Genomic DNA, 14377 nt, shown 5'->3' on the forward strand with positions numbered 1-14377 from the left:
GCCAGCTCGGCCGACACCTTGATTTTGGACTTGGCGCCTCAAGAACTTCAAGACAATAAATTCTCTATTGTTTAAATCACCCGATTTGTGGTACGTTGTCACAGCAGCCCTAACTAACACGCCCAGGCATTGTAGTCCACCTTAGTTGGAAAGACAAAATAACCCTGAAGGAGTCAGCGTGGACCTTCACGAGTACCGGTGGTGTCGGTAAAGGGAGCCCTTGAGACGGCCTTGAGACTTCCCGTGGGCAGGTGTGAGCTCTACAGCCAGACCGCCTGGGTTCGAATCGCCACTGGCCAGCTTTGTGGTGTGAGGAAGTCTGGGTACCTATTCTGGAGGGTCATAAAGCCCACTGAGTTAATGCACCTGAAACTTTAGAACAGTGCCTGGCATGGGTAGCTGCTTTCCAGACTAATTCATTGAGTAATATTGTGACTCCTCCTGACTTGTCCCCAGCAGGAAGGAGACTGTGATGACAGCATAGTGCCCCCTCCCCCGGGTTTCTCCAGCAGCAGAGCGGTGGTCGCCTCCTCTCAGGAGGAAAGCTGGCAGGAGCTGTGGTGGTCTGGTTGGCCCAAGCCTTTCTCCCAAGGCTTAGCCTCAGAGCTCAGGATAAGTAAGGAGAGATGAACAGGAACCCTGCAGGCACGGCACAGATGTGTCCCCTACCGGTGGGGGTGGAGGGAATGGAGGGCTAATTGCATAGCCTCTCGCTTGGCCAAGCAACTCCCTGGAACTGTGTAGTCACTGCCTTTTGGGCATTCAACACTCTCCGTGGCAGGCGTCTGGCTGACTGCTAACAGCTGGCATCGTTGGGGCTTCGGTAAGGCCTGCGAAAATGGTCCGTCCCATCATCAGCTTACAGGCTGTGTGTCCTTGTCCGATCCTCATCCGTCCCTGGCACTCAGTCCCTCATCTCTCAAATGAAGGGACTTGACTGATTGCCAATGTTCCTTCCCAGTTGTCCTTTTGACCACCTGTTTACCCAAGACCCAGCTCGAACACAGGTAGAGGGATTGGCATCTCATTTTTCTTCCAAGCGGACCATTTCGCCATCAGTAAGCCAACGTCCACTTAACAAACTATTGTGAAGTCCGAGTCATTTGTTTCCGAGTCATCAGTTTCTACACTAACCCTTTCTCATAGGGTTGTTGGGGGAGTTAAATAAAATAACAGTGCACAGCTCACGGCAAAGAGCCCGTGATGTGAATTGTTAATTATGAGTCCTGGTATTCTTGTCAGAAAGTTCTTTGGTGGAGCTAAAATCTGCATCCTATAACTTCAGACCTTTGGTCCCAGTTTGGCACTCTGCGACAACATAAAACAAGTCTGGTCATGCCTCCTGAGAGCAGTTATAACAACGAGTCTTAGTCTCGCCGTTCATACTCAGTTCTGCCAGGCATGCTACATCTGACATGATTTCCAGACCTCTCACCGTCCTGATTGCCCTGTCCAGATGATCCAGTTCTGGTTAACCTATACTTCTCTTCAGAGGGATGCCTGGGGACTGGCAACGACAACATGTGAGTTGAGTACCATCTGGATTACGCAGGTGAAATCACATTTATTAAAAAAGGCATGCTAGGGCGCCTGGGTGGCTCAGTTGGTTAAGCGTCCAACTTCAGCCCAGGTCATGATCTCACAGTTCATGGGTTCAAGCCCCACATCGGGCTCTGTGCTGACAGCTCAGAGCCTGGAGCCTGCTTCAGATTCTGTGTCTCCCTCTCTCTCTGCCCCACTCACACTCTGTCTCTCTCTGTCTCAAAAATAAATAAATATTAAAAAAAAAAAAAAGGCATGCTACCTGCATTACTTAATTCTCATCGCAACGATGAGATGTGAGGGGAGTATTCCTGTCTCTTTACAGAGAAGAAAATGAGGCTCAGAGGAGTCAAATAGCTGTGATTCACTGTGTGTTTGTGTTCTCCTAAACGTCCTATCTTTAAACTAACCCTACCTGGGGTGACAGTAGGAAGCGGGGCCTTTGTAGGTAGTTAGATTTCAATAAGGTCATGAGGGTGGAGCCTCCATGATGGCTAAGTGTTTTCATTAGAAGAAACTGGAGCCCTAGGGACATCTGGGTGGCTTAGTTGTTTAAGTGTCAGACTTTGGCTCAGGTCATGATCTCACGGTCTTTGAGTCTGAGCCCGGTGTCGGGCCCTGTGCTGACAGCTCGGAGCCTGGAGCCTGCTTCGGATTCTGTATCTCCTTCTCTCTCTGTCCCTTCCCTGCTGTCTCTTTCTTTCAAAAATGAATAAACATTAAAGAAAGAAAGAAGAAAGAAAGAAAGAAAGAAAGAAAGAAAGAAAAAAAGAAATAAAGAAGGAAAGAAAGAAAGAAAGAAAGAAAGAAAGAAAGAAAGAAAGAAACTGGCACTCTTTCTCCACCATGTGAGGATACGATGAGAAGATGCTGTCTGCAAACCGGGGCGAAGGCTGTCACCAGACGCTGGTTCTGATCTTGGACTTCCCACCTTCAGAACTGTGAGAAGTAATTGTCTATTGTTTAAGTCCTCCAGTCTACAGTATTCTGCTTATTTATTTTGAGAGAGAGAGAGAGAGCACAGAGCAGGGGAGAGGCAGAGAGAGAGAGAGGTAGAGAGAGGGAGAGAGAGAGAGAATCCCAAGCTGGCTTTGTGGGTGGTCAGCATGGACCCTGATTTAGGGCCTGAAACCATGAACCTGATCACGGAACTGATCATGGACTCAGATCAGGAACTGAGGCGAAATCAAGAGTAGGACACTCAACCAACTGAACAACCCAGGTGCCCGCTGCCTTCTTTTAAAGACTTTATTTTTAAGTAAGCTCTACACCCACCATGGGGCTTGAACTCACAACCCCAAGATGAAGAGTTGCATGCTGTATGGACTGAGCCACCCAGGCATCCCTACAGTTACTTTCTAAGTAGCATGAATATTTGTACAGTCTCAGACTGAAAATGTGTCCGGAAAACAGGCAGCCATTTGGAAAGTTTTCTTTCTTAAACTTTATATTTTGGAATGTATTCATTTTCCGTTGTTGCTATAATAAGTTACCACAAATTTAGTGGCTTCAGACAACACAGAATTATTATCTTCTAGTTCTGTAGGTCAGGAGTCTGACATAATTCTCACTAAGCTAAAGTCAAGGTATGGGCAAGCCTGTGTTCCCTTCTGGAGGCTCTAGGGGAGAATGTGTTTCCTCATCTTCTCCAGCTTCTAGGGGCCACTGGGCACATCCCAGTCTCTTGCCATCTTCCAAGTCAGAAGTGACCGACCGTCGCGTTGCTTCACTTGACCTTCTTGCAGAGCCATATTTAGGACTCTCTTTTGGCCTCCTCTCACTTTTCATTTTCATGATTACGTTAGATCCCCCCTGATAATCCCGGATAATCTCCCTGCTTGAAGGTCATCTGATTAGCAACCTAATACTATCTGCAACTCTCTGCCTTGTAACCTAACATATTCATAAGTTTGGGGGATTTGGATGTGGATATCTTCAGTGGGATCATTATTCTGCCTACCACATGGAATAATTTTAAATGTTTATTTATTGTGTTTGTGAGAGAGAGAGAGAGAGAGAGAGGGAGCGAGAGCGAGAGCATTTGAATGGGGAAGGGGCAGAGAGAGAGGGAGAGAGAGAATACTAAGCAGGCTCTGCACTGTCAGCTCCGAGCCTGATGTAGGGCTCAATATCACAAACCATGAGATCATGACCTGAGCCAAAATAAACAGTTGGATGCCTAATTGACTGAGCCACCCAGCGCCTCTGCAATAATTTCAGATTTACAAAAGAATTGCAAGGTACAGAGAGTTTCTGTATATCCTTCTCCCGGTTTCCTTTAATGTTAATGTCTTACATAACTGTAACACATTTGTCAAAACTAGGAAATTAACATTGGTACAATACCATTAACTCAACTCCAGGCTTCATTCTGATTTCATAAGTTTTCCCACTATTGCCTTTTTTGGTTCTAGGATCTGACACAGACACTCACTTGCATTTAGTAGCTGGGTTTTCATGACTTTCTGGTAGTGTTTCTGCACCAACTAGACACTGATGTAATCAGGTCAAAGTTATCATGACAGTGGTTCCGGCACTATGGGGAGTTGATGACCAAGGATAATACTTAGCACATTACGTACACAATAAATATTTAGTGAAGGATTGCTACTCCAGCTCATGCTTCATATATTGGGAAAACCATTCCTAATCTAACGTGCTGATTTATGATGTTTGCCCAGCAGCGTTATGACATTTACCTAGGAACAGTGGTAAGACCCTTTTTATTTCAAGCCATCCCAAAACTATAAGAAAAAGGAGAATGTTAAATTTAACAATAGGATTGTCTCCAAGTAGAATGAATTGTTTCTTGGTCTATAGCACTAGTTCTGGAGAGAGACTCACATTTGTTGCTTGGTCATTTGGGGGCAGGTGGAGGGTATAATTTTTGGTACAGGCAAAAATATAAAGTACTTTGAGTTTGGTTTTGGTGCCTCTTTTGCTATAATTTTAAAATAAAAATTATAAAATTATACATGTAATCATATTCATCGCAGAAAAAATAGAAAGCAGGGAACAACTGAATTTAATCACACACCATCTCATACTCCAAAGTTAATAATTAATATTCTTTTAGCCTTTTCCCCTCCTGGGGATATGTGTGTGTGTGCATCTATCTATCTATCTATATACATAATTCATTTATAAAAATTGGACAAGATTACATATACTATTTCCACTGGATAGATCATGAGCATGTATCCTAGCATTCTTTACAATGGCTGCATAGCAGTGCCCATCTCTTTTTAGCTAGGCTCCAAGGTACCTTGTGTTTTTAGTATGTTTTTCTGTAATAGTCCTGACAGCTCAGGGAGTTTATTGGTAATAGATGCTAGAAAAGTGTATCTAAAATTTGTATAGTACTTCTCGGGGTACATCTGACACACTGTAAAAGGGAAATTAGTGATACTTGTCTCACCTTTATTTGTTGAAAGCAGTAACAGTGCACAGCACATAGAAACCAACCCGGAATGGGAGTTGCTAATTATTGTTATTGATTTGCCAATAGTCCTGTATGGGAAGAATCATCATCATCTTTATGTGTTTAAGAGGAAACTAACGGGAAAAGTTCAAGGACGGACGTTGATCTGGTAACTTCAGCTCATTTGACTTCAAATTCCAAATTTTGGCTGTATAGATACTCTTTCCCAATGGGACGTGTGCTTTCTGTAAATGGTGCAGGTAACAGATCTGCTACCTGCCTCCATCAAAAGTTATTTTCCAAAAGTCAGCTCTCGACACAAGGGTTTGAAAAAAATAAAGATGGAGATTAAAAAAAAAAACACCAAAAGATTAATCATTTTCCTATTTCCCAATTCTTCAGAGCCCTACAAGGAATTGCTTGACTGTGAGTTGGCTATCCAGTTGGGATAAAGAGGGGCCTTAACAAAGTTAAGCCACCAGAACACGTGGAGCTGGCTAAGCGGTCCAGCAGTCTGTAAGTGGGCCTGGCGGCTTCTCGAATTTGCCACGTGGCTTTGCGGTTGCCCTGGACGCGCGCTAGGTGGGTGGAGAAACGTCTAACGTCTGAAGGACTACATTTCCCAGAAGCCTGCGCGGCCGCGCGCCACGTGACCGTCGGCCGGGGCGCGCCCGGCCGTTCGGTCCCCAGCCGCGTTCTCGGCCGCTTCCCTTTTCTCTCCCCGCCTCCCGGCCTGCGCGCGGACGCGGCCGGGGCGGGAGCCGAGCCGGAGTCGAGCCGGAGCCCGAGCCGCAGAGACGTGGAAACATGGAGGCCTGAGCCGGCGTGCGCCACTCCGGCTGCGGCGGCGACAGCGGCTTCTTCCGATCCCTCTCTGCCACCCTCTCGCGTGTCGCTGGAGCTGGAAGCGGATCTGCCCGCCGGCTGAGACAGGTGGGCTCTGGCGCCGCCCCCAGCGGAGCGGCCCTGAAAATCCGGCGGGGCCCCCGGCCCCTTGTCGGAGCGGGTTTGAGGACACCCGCCAGTCGGTGGGGCTTCTCCGCCAGGGCGGGGTAGAGGGTCCTTTCCTGCCAGTGGGGGACTGGGCCACCCTGGAGGGGCTGTGCCTGGGCCCCAAGAGCTGCCCACATCTTCCCTTCTCCCCGCCCCCTTCCAGGGAACAGTGGCACTCAGAGGGTGAGGGAGTGTGTTAGTCAAGAGAGTGAGAGGGACGTCTGTCCGAGTCGTGGTAAGAGTTGGAGGGATACCGAAGAGCAGGTAGATGCTCCGGGAGATGGGGCGATGTTGGTGTGACAAATGGGCGTGTGATGGGCAGGGTGAGCAATAGTGTTTTGTTTGTTTGTTTGTTTGTTTGTTTTTGACATATACATTGTTATTGAGATGTAATTCACCTACCATAAAATTCACCCTTTAAAAGTACAATTAAAGTATAACTCCGTGGTTTTTAGCATATTCACTAGGTTTGTGCAACTCTCTAATTCCAGAACATTTTTGTCACCCAAAAGAGAAACTCCTACCCAATAACGGTCTGTATTTCCCCCTTTCCCACCCCCTGGCAGCTAGCACTTGTGTGTCAGCTGAACGGTGAAAGGGTGGGAAGTTAGCCCAGGTGTTTGTGAGTTAGTGGCAGTAGCGGGGTGATAAAGCTGATCGCATGAAAGTACTGAGCTGGGGTAGAGGAGTGATGGGGTGACTGTAATAGGGCCGGCAAAGGGGTACACAGAATGGACAGAATGGGGGGGGGGTAGATGAAGCGGGACCCTGAAAGGGAAGAGCGGAGGTTGGTGGGAGAGGCGTGTAGGGAGGAGCTGCTCAAAGATGTGGAAACATGGAGGGTGGAGGCCGGGGAGAGGAGTGTAATCTTACAGAGGAACCCAGGCTTCGGTCTGATGGGTTGAGAGCTCAAGAGAGAAACTGGAGGTGGAAGGGAGGAGATTTATAGGAATAGGTGAGTGATTGCTGCTGAGCATGAAATTTATGATTTTTGGAAAGATTATTCTGCTTTATAACTTACATCTTGGGTATAATTCTCTTGGCAACTGAGACTAGCCAAATAGAAATACTCCCATTCTGCAGATGAAGAACTAGTCTCTCAGAGCTTAAGTGATTTGCTGAAACTCTTAAGGTTTTAAATAAGGTAAAATGACTTGGAGATTAAAGAATAATTGAACTATAAATTGCAGATGGTTCGAGTGGCAGAGAATTGAGGGGGGCGATGTCACAGGAAGGAGATTCTGTTAAATGTATTAAGTCTTATTTTGATAGAGGCCAAGGACTTTGTTTTTGTAACTTCTAAATACAAATACAGAAGAGTTCAGACATTGAAATAATTTAATATGCCCTCATGTACCCATTACCCAGCTTCAACAGTTAGTAACTCAGGCTAATTTAGTTTCATCTGTGTCCTTTATCCATTCCCATCCCCACTCTGAACTATTTTATTTAATTTTATTTAATTTTAATTTTATTTTATTCTAGTGTTTATTTATATTTGAGGGCGGGGGAGGGGCAGAGAGAGAGAGGGAGACAGAATCCGAAGTGGGCTCTGTGTTGGCAGTGCAAAGCCCAACGTGGGGCTAGAACCCACGAACCGTGAGATCATGACCTGAGCCGAAGTCTGCCGCTCAGTTGACTGAATCACCCAGGCTTCCTATTTTAATTTTAATTTAATTTAATTTAATTTAATGTAATGTAATTTAATTTAATGTAATTTAATTTATTTTTAAAGAGAGAGACAAAGAAGTAAAAAGACACCAGCGGGCAGAGAGGCAGAGAGAAAAGGAAAGAGAGAATCTTAACCAGACTCCTTGCCCAGTGTGGAGCCTGACAGTGGGGCTCAGTCTTACAACCTTGTGATCGTGATCTAAGCTGAAATCAGGAGTCCGATGGTTAACCAACTGAGCCACCCAAGCGCCCCCAAGCTATTTTATTTTATTATTTTTTTTAATTTTAGCAAGAAAGAGAGTGAGTTGGGGAGAGGGACAGTGGGAGAGGGAGAGAGAATCCCAAGCAGGCTTCATACACAGCACGGAGCCAGACTTGGGGGCTCAATGCCAGTATTCTGGGTCATGACCCAGGGCGAAATCAAGAGTGGGTCACTCAACTGACTGAGTCACACAGGTGCCTGGCCCCCTGTTTTAAAGCAGATCATAGGCATACCATTTCATTTGTAAATATGTGAGTGTATATCTGTGGAAGGTTGAGGTACTCTTTGTTTAATATACCCACATACAAGTATCACATCCAAAAAGATCAATGGTAAGCTCTTAATATCAATATTAAGAAGGACTTATTTTTTAAAATGTGGTATCCATTTGATACAAAGAAGTTACACAGTCCAACCACTTTGATGTTTGACTCTCTAAAAAAATATGGTATAATTGTTTCCTGATTTTTTTCCAGTTGTTCCTGGTATCCTGTTCCTTTTTCTTGGTTAATATGGTTCATCTTTTGTAAAAAGTTTGAAGAATTGTCACCTTGGCATTTTAATCGATGGAGTTTTGTAAGAGCGGGAGAAAGATAGAAGTGAAATGTAACACATGCACAGATTTTTAAAAAGTGAAATGTATATTCACAAATAACTTATGTCTGTTCTAAGTATGGGGCAATTTGATTATGCTTTTCTAGATAATTTCACATATTGTGAGAAGTTGTTTACTGTGTGTGTATTAGTTTTCTATGCCTACTGTAACTAAGTACCACAAATTTAGTGTCCTAAAACAACACAAATTATTTTTAAAGTTCTGTATTTTAGGGGCACCCGGGTGGCTCAGTCAGTGATGTGTCCAACTTTGGCTTGGGTCTTGCGGTTCGTGGGTTCGGGCCCTGTGTTGGGCTCTCTGCTGTTATCATGGAGCCAGCCTCGGATCCTCTGTTCCCCCGCCCCCACTTTTTCTTCTCCCCTGTGCGTGCTCTCTCTCTCTCTCAAAAATAAAGAAACATTTAAACAAATTTTTAAAGGTCTCTATTTTAGAAGTCCAAAATGGGTCTCACTGGGCTAAAAAAATTAGTGTGTCAACAAGTCTCTATTCTCTTCTGGAGTTTTCTAGGGGAGGGTGTTCCCTTACCTCTTCCAGCTTCTAGAGGCCACCCCCTATTCCTTGGCTTGTGGCCCTCTTATTCCGTCTTCAAAGTGAGTAGTATTGTATCTCTCCAGTGACAGTTGGGAAAGGTTAAGGACCCATGTGACTAGATCAGGCTTATCTAGATAATTCAGGAGGATCTCCCCTATCTCAAGGTCCTTGACTTAATTATAGCTGCAAAGTCCCCTTTGCCAGGTAAGATAGCAGTCACTGGTTCCATAGATTAGGACATGGACATCTTTGGGGGCTGTTGTTCTTTCTGCCATGGTGTGTTTGGGGACATTTTGCTGAGACTTCGGAAAATAGGTGAGGTGACTTCTTTTGCTACTACAAATTCAATGTAAGTGTCATCTTTCACTGTGTAGGCAATGGGAATGGTTAGTGGTAGAGAGGACCACTCCATCTTCCTTTTTAGTGACCATGACAAACATACGGGAAGTACCTGTGCACTTGCAGTGTGGGCTTTGGTAAAATGAGACCCTTAAAAGTGATTAAGTGTATGGGAATGTAAGCTGGTACAGCCATTCTGGAAAACAGTATGGAGGTGCCTCAAAAAACTAAAAATAGAACTACCCTACGACCCAGCAATTGCACTACTAGGCATTTATCCACGGGATACAGGTGTGCTGTTTTGAAGGGACACATGCACCCCCATGTTTATAGCAGCGCTATCGACAACAGCCAAAGTATGGAAAGAGCCCAAATGTCCATTGATGGATGAATGGATAAAGATGTGGTATATATATACAATGGAGTATTACTCGGCCATCAAAAAGAATGAAATCTTGCCATTTGCAACGACGTGGATGGAACTGGAGGGTATTATGCTAAGTGAAATTAGTCAGAGAAAGACAAAAATCATATGACTTCACTCATATGAGGACTTTAAGAGACAAAACAGATGAACATAAAGGAAGGGAAACAAAAATAATGTAAAAACAGGGAAGGGGACAAAACAGAAGAGACTCATAAATATGGAGAACAAACTGAGGGTTACTGGAGGGGTTGTGGGCGGGGGGATGGGCTAAATGGGGAAGGGGCACTAAGGAATCTACCCATGAAATCATTGTTTCACCATATGCTAACTAATTTGGATGTAAAAAAAAAAACAAACAATGATTACTAAGCGTAAAAGCGATGTAACAACCTGTGAAGTTTTTTTGTATTTCGTTTCGGTCTCTTTATATTCATGTTTCTAAAGTTTTGTGTACTTGTAATCAGAGTGTGTGTAACACCCAGCAGCTGCTTGAAGTCACAGGGCAGGCTGGGGCAGGGAGGGAGAAGGCTCTCCGACTCAGTGGGTGATCAAGGCACCCCCAGTTCGACGGGAAGCTCTTAAAGTGCGAAACATTCAGGAAGAGTGAGCTCTTGACAGACCTGGGCTTGAGGCCCCTTCCCGACTTGTCCTTCTGTGACCTTGTTGGTTGAACAGGGCTTTGAGCCTTTCCCAGGACCAGGGGAAGAGTGAATGTTGGAGGTAGAGAGGGCTTCGGGAAGGCCTCTAGTTTGGTGTCCTGCTTCCGTCCTCAGCTCCCGAGGTCGGGACCATGTCGGGGCATGAAGGTGCTGGCTCTGGTGGTGGTGCGTTTCCGGTTACCACGTCTCAGGAAGAGCCTGTTCAGTATCTGCTCCTGCTCTTTACCTCGTTTCCCCTTGGGAGCTTCGTAGTGGCGCTTAATGCCCTGAACTTCTGCTTAAAACCTGCGTGTAAACAGCGTGTAAGTTATCTGCCTGATACTTCTTTGTGGTCCAAATAATCTAAACTAGCAGCGTTGAGAACAACTTTATAAACAGGTCTCACTTACTAAAATGTTCTGTTTCTTTTCATTCCTTTCAGGAAGTTTGGTTGGTACTTTCTGATCTCTAATATTTTTTAAGATGTCTATTTATTTATTTTGAGAGAGAGGGAGAATCTTAAGCAGGCTCTGCGCTGTGAGTGCAGAGCCCAGTGCTGGCCTCGATTCCATGAACCGTGAGATCATGGCCTGAGCTGGAATCGAGAGTCGGCCGCTCCACCGACTGAACCACCCAGGCCCTCCGATTTCTTCTGTAAGTTTGATCCCATTCGTTACATATGCGGACACCAGGCTGGGGTTACGGGGTGGGAGTGGGGCTGGGTGTGTGGACAAAATGGGTAAAGGTGGTCAAAAGGTACAGACTCTAGTTATAAGTCATGGGGGTGTGATGTGCAGCATGGCGACTACAGTTAATAAGGCTCTATTGTATATTTGAAAGTTGCTAACAGATCTTTTAAGTTCTCATCACAAGAAAAAATTGTAACTGTGTACGGTGATGGATGTCAACTAGATTTACTGTGGTGATATTTTTGCAATATATACACGCATAGAATACTCTGTGGTACACCTGAAACTGACATAATGCTTCATGTCAATTATATCTCAATGTAAAAACAATGCAGGCACCAAAAGTAGCTGTGAACTCTCCAATAACACTGGAAGAATTAAACAATACATATTCTGTATGTGATGTGATTGATAATTTCTTTTTTAGATGGAGTCAGTCACCAAATCATAACAGTCCCTTCAGAATATCTCTTGCAACCCTTCCCTTTAGAATACTTTTAAAAAAAATGCGTTTTTTTTTTTTTTTTAAACATTTATTCAGTTTTGAGAGACAGACAGAGACAAAGCGTGAGTGGGAGGGGCAGAGAGAGAGGGAGACACAGAATCCGAAGCAGCTCCAGGCTCAGAGCTGTCAGCACAGACCCTGACACAGGGCTCAAACTCATGAACTGCGAGATCATGACCTGAGCCGAAGTCGGACGCTTAACCGACTGAACCACCCAGGCGCCCCTTGAATGCGTTTGAAGCCTCCTGCATCAGTTAAGATTCGGTTTGGCTGTGCAGAGCAGACTTGATTGAATAATAGCTTAAACATCTTGTTTGTTTCCCTTGTAAAAGTCCAGAGGTAGACAGCTCAGGGCTGGCATGGTGACTCCACTGTTATTAGTTACCCAGTTTCTTACTCCATCATCCCTGGGGTGTCGCTTGCTTTCTGGGTCCCGATGGTGCTGCATGGCATGCAGTTAGATAAATGGTCTGGCACCCACAAAGAGTTCTGGACTGGACGTAGGTATTTTGAAATCATCAGTGTATGGGGAAGAGTTCACTGATCTCTTAGAAGACCCAGGGATGTGTGCTATCTTCTGGTTCCAGTGGACAAAGTACAAACCCGTTAGTAAGTCGTCCTGTTGTAAAGCATCAGGCATCAGCCTGCTCTCTGGCCCTTTTTTGCTTCCACTCTGATTCCCTCCCTGCTCCAGCCCTGCTCCAGCCGTGTTGAACTTCTCCCAGTTCCTGGAATGGGCCCTTGCCTGTGTTTGTCTTCACTCTAAGCCTTCACGTGTGGTGTTCCCTTTGCTTTGACAACTTTCCAAACCCTACACCCAACTAGGCCAGTCCTTATCCTTCAGGCCCTAGCTTTGATGGTATGACCTTTGGGAAGCTTTCACTGAGTCTTGAATAGTTGCCATATTATAATTTCCTGTTGATTTACCTATATCTCTTACTCGACTGTAAGTCAATTCCATTCTTCACAATTTCAGTCTTGGTGCTTAGCATTGTTCTGGTCACTAGTGGGCACTTGGGAAATATCAGCAGACCCCCTGTGTTTGCCTAAGCATAATGTGATGGTGCTTGGGTACTGCTAGTTTGTGTTTTCACCCTGGCACTCTTCTTTGGTATTTGCACATTGAGTTCTTTATATGAATCAGTGATTGTGATGGTGAGTAGTAAAGCACGTTCTCTCTAATTTTATTTATTTATTTTTAAAGTTTATTTATTTATTTGGGGAGGGAGGGGCAGAGAGAGAGGGGCAGAGAGAGAATCCCAAGCAGGCTTTGCGCTGTCAACGCAGACCCGGAAGCGGGGCTTGAACTCACCAACTGTGAGATCACGACTTGAGCCGAAGTCAAGAGTGGGATTAACCAACTGAGCCACCCTGGTGCCCCTTCTCTACTTTATTTAAAAGTTAATTTTTCTATTTAAAGTAGTGCTTTTATTTTAGAAAAGATAAGAATAATAGTAGAAGAAGGTACATTATACAAAACGGGCAGTGCCTTGCCTTCTCTATCCTTTGGGGTCGGGTTCCCAGAGACAGCTACTTGAACTGTATTTATGACTAATATAACTAAATGGCCATTTTTTGGTTTATCAACTGTGGGTGCTACCTATTGACTCCTTGTTATGGTACACGAGGTGCTCTTCCTCCTCCTCCCCTGTCTTCCAGCCCTTCCATAGGTAAGAATTCTTGGCTCATTGAGCGTTCAGCGTTTACATTGCTAAGAGATGTTGCTCGCTGCTGAGCTGAGTGATTTACCTGGTTTCCCTGCTCCCCACCCCCATTTGCTGCTTTTTTCACGGACGTATTACTAATTTTTACCAAATACTTTGAAAGGCCTGTGGGGATTGGGGCCCGGGAAACTGACGCAAGATGTTACTCTGGCGACCACTGTTGCTGTGAGCACTGAATCATTTTGGTCCCTGTCCCAGAGGCTTCGTGGCTTTGTTAGTGTTCGGGTAAGATAAAATCTCAGACACTTCACACCCAGCCCAGCAGTGTCTACACCTAACACCCCTCTGTTTTGTTCCTGCTTTCTTCTTGGCGCTCCTGTTACTTCTGTCTTCGTGGTGCCTTCTAAGTTTCCATTTCCTGTTTGCCATCTGTCTTCCTGTCCTTTATTATGGGAGTTTCCTTGACCTTATCTTCTCTTTAGTGAATTAAAAAAACTTTTTTTTCAGGTTTATTCATTTATTTTATTATTATTTATTTTTAATGTTTATTTATTTTTGAGACAGAGAGAGACAGAGCATGAACAGGGGAGGGTCAGAGAGAGAGGGAGACACAGAATCTGAAGCAGGTTCCAGGCTCTGAGCTGTCAGCACAAAGCCCGACGCGGGGCTCCAACTCACGGACCATGAGATCATGACCTGAGCCGAAGTCGGACTTAACCGACTGAGCCACCCAGGTGCTCCTATTCATTTATTTTTGAGAGGGAGAGGGAAGCAGAGAGAGAGGGAGAAAGTATCCTGAGCGAGCTCCACGCTGTCAGTGCAGAACCCAGTGTGGGGCTTAATCTCACTAACTGAACTGTGAGGTCATGACCTGAGGTGAAATCAAGAGTTGGACAGTTAACCCACTGAGGCACCCAGGCGCCCCTCTCTAGTGAATTCTTTAAACAGTTTTTAATTTCAGGCATCTTTTCTTGTTCTTTGATTGTTTCCTTTTTTTTTAATGACATCTTGTTCTTGGGTCATGGAAACTGTGTGGTGTAGTGGTTAAGAGCATGGTTTCTGCACCCAGCCTGCCTTGG

The 14377-nt window shown here is 45.1% G+C and overlaps 1 protein-coding gene across 5 annotated transcripts in view; it reads left to right on the forward strand.

Moving 5' to 3' along the window:
* The first annotated feature begins 5628 nt into the window (after positions 1–5628).
* Positions 5629–14377, forward strand: part of DYM (dymeclin) — a 351209-nt gene continuing 342460 nt past the window's right edge. For 3 of the 5 annotated variants that reach the window (XM_049620093.1, XM_049620087.1, XM_049620091.1), the window contains exon 1: positions 5629–5896. The gene's annotated coding sequence lies outside the window, so the exon portion shown is untranslated. The remainder of the gene's footprint in view (positions 5897–14377) is intronic. The other 2 variants (XM_049620089.1, XM_049620092.1) reach the window with 1 other exon arrangement.

This window comes from Panthera uncia, assembly GCF_023721935.1.
Source record: "Panthera uncia isolate 11264 chromosome D3 unlocalized genomic scaffold, Puncia_PCG_1.0 HiC_scaffold_8, whole genome shotgun sequence".
Classification (NCBI taxonomy): domain Eukaryota; kingdom Metazoa; phylum Chordata; class Mammalia; order Carnivora; family Felidae; genus Panthera; species Panthera uncia.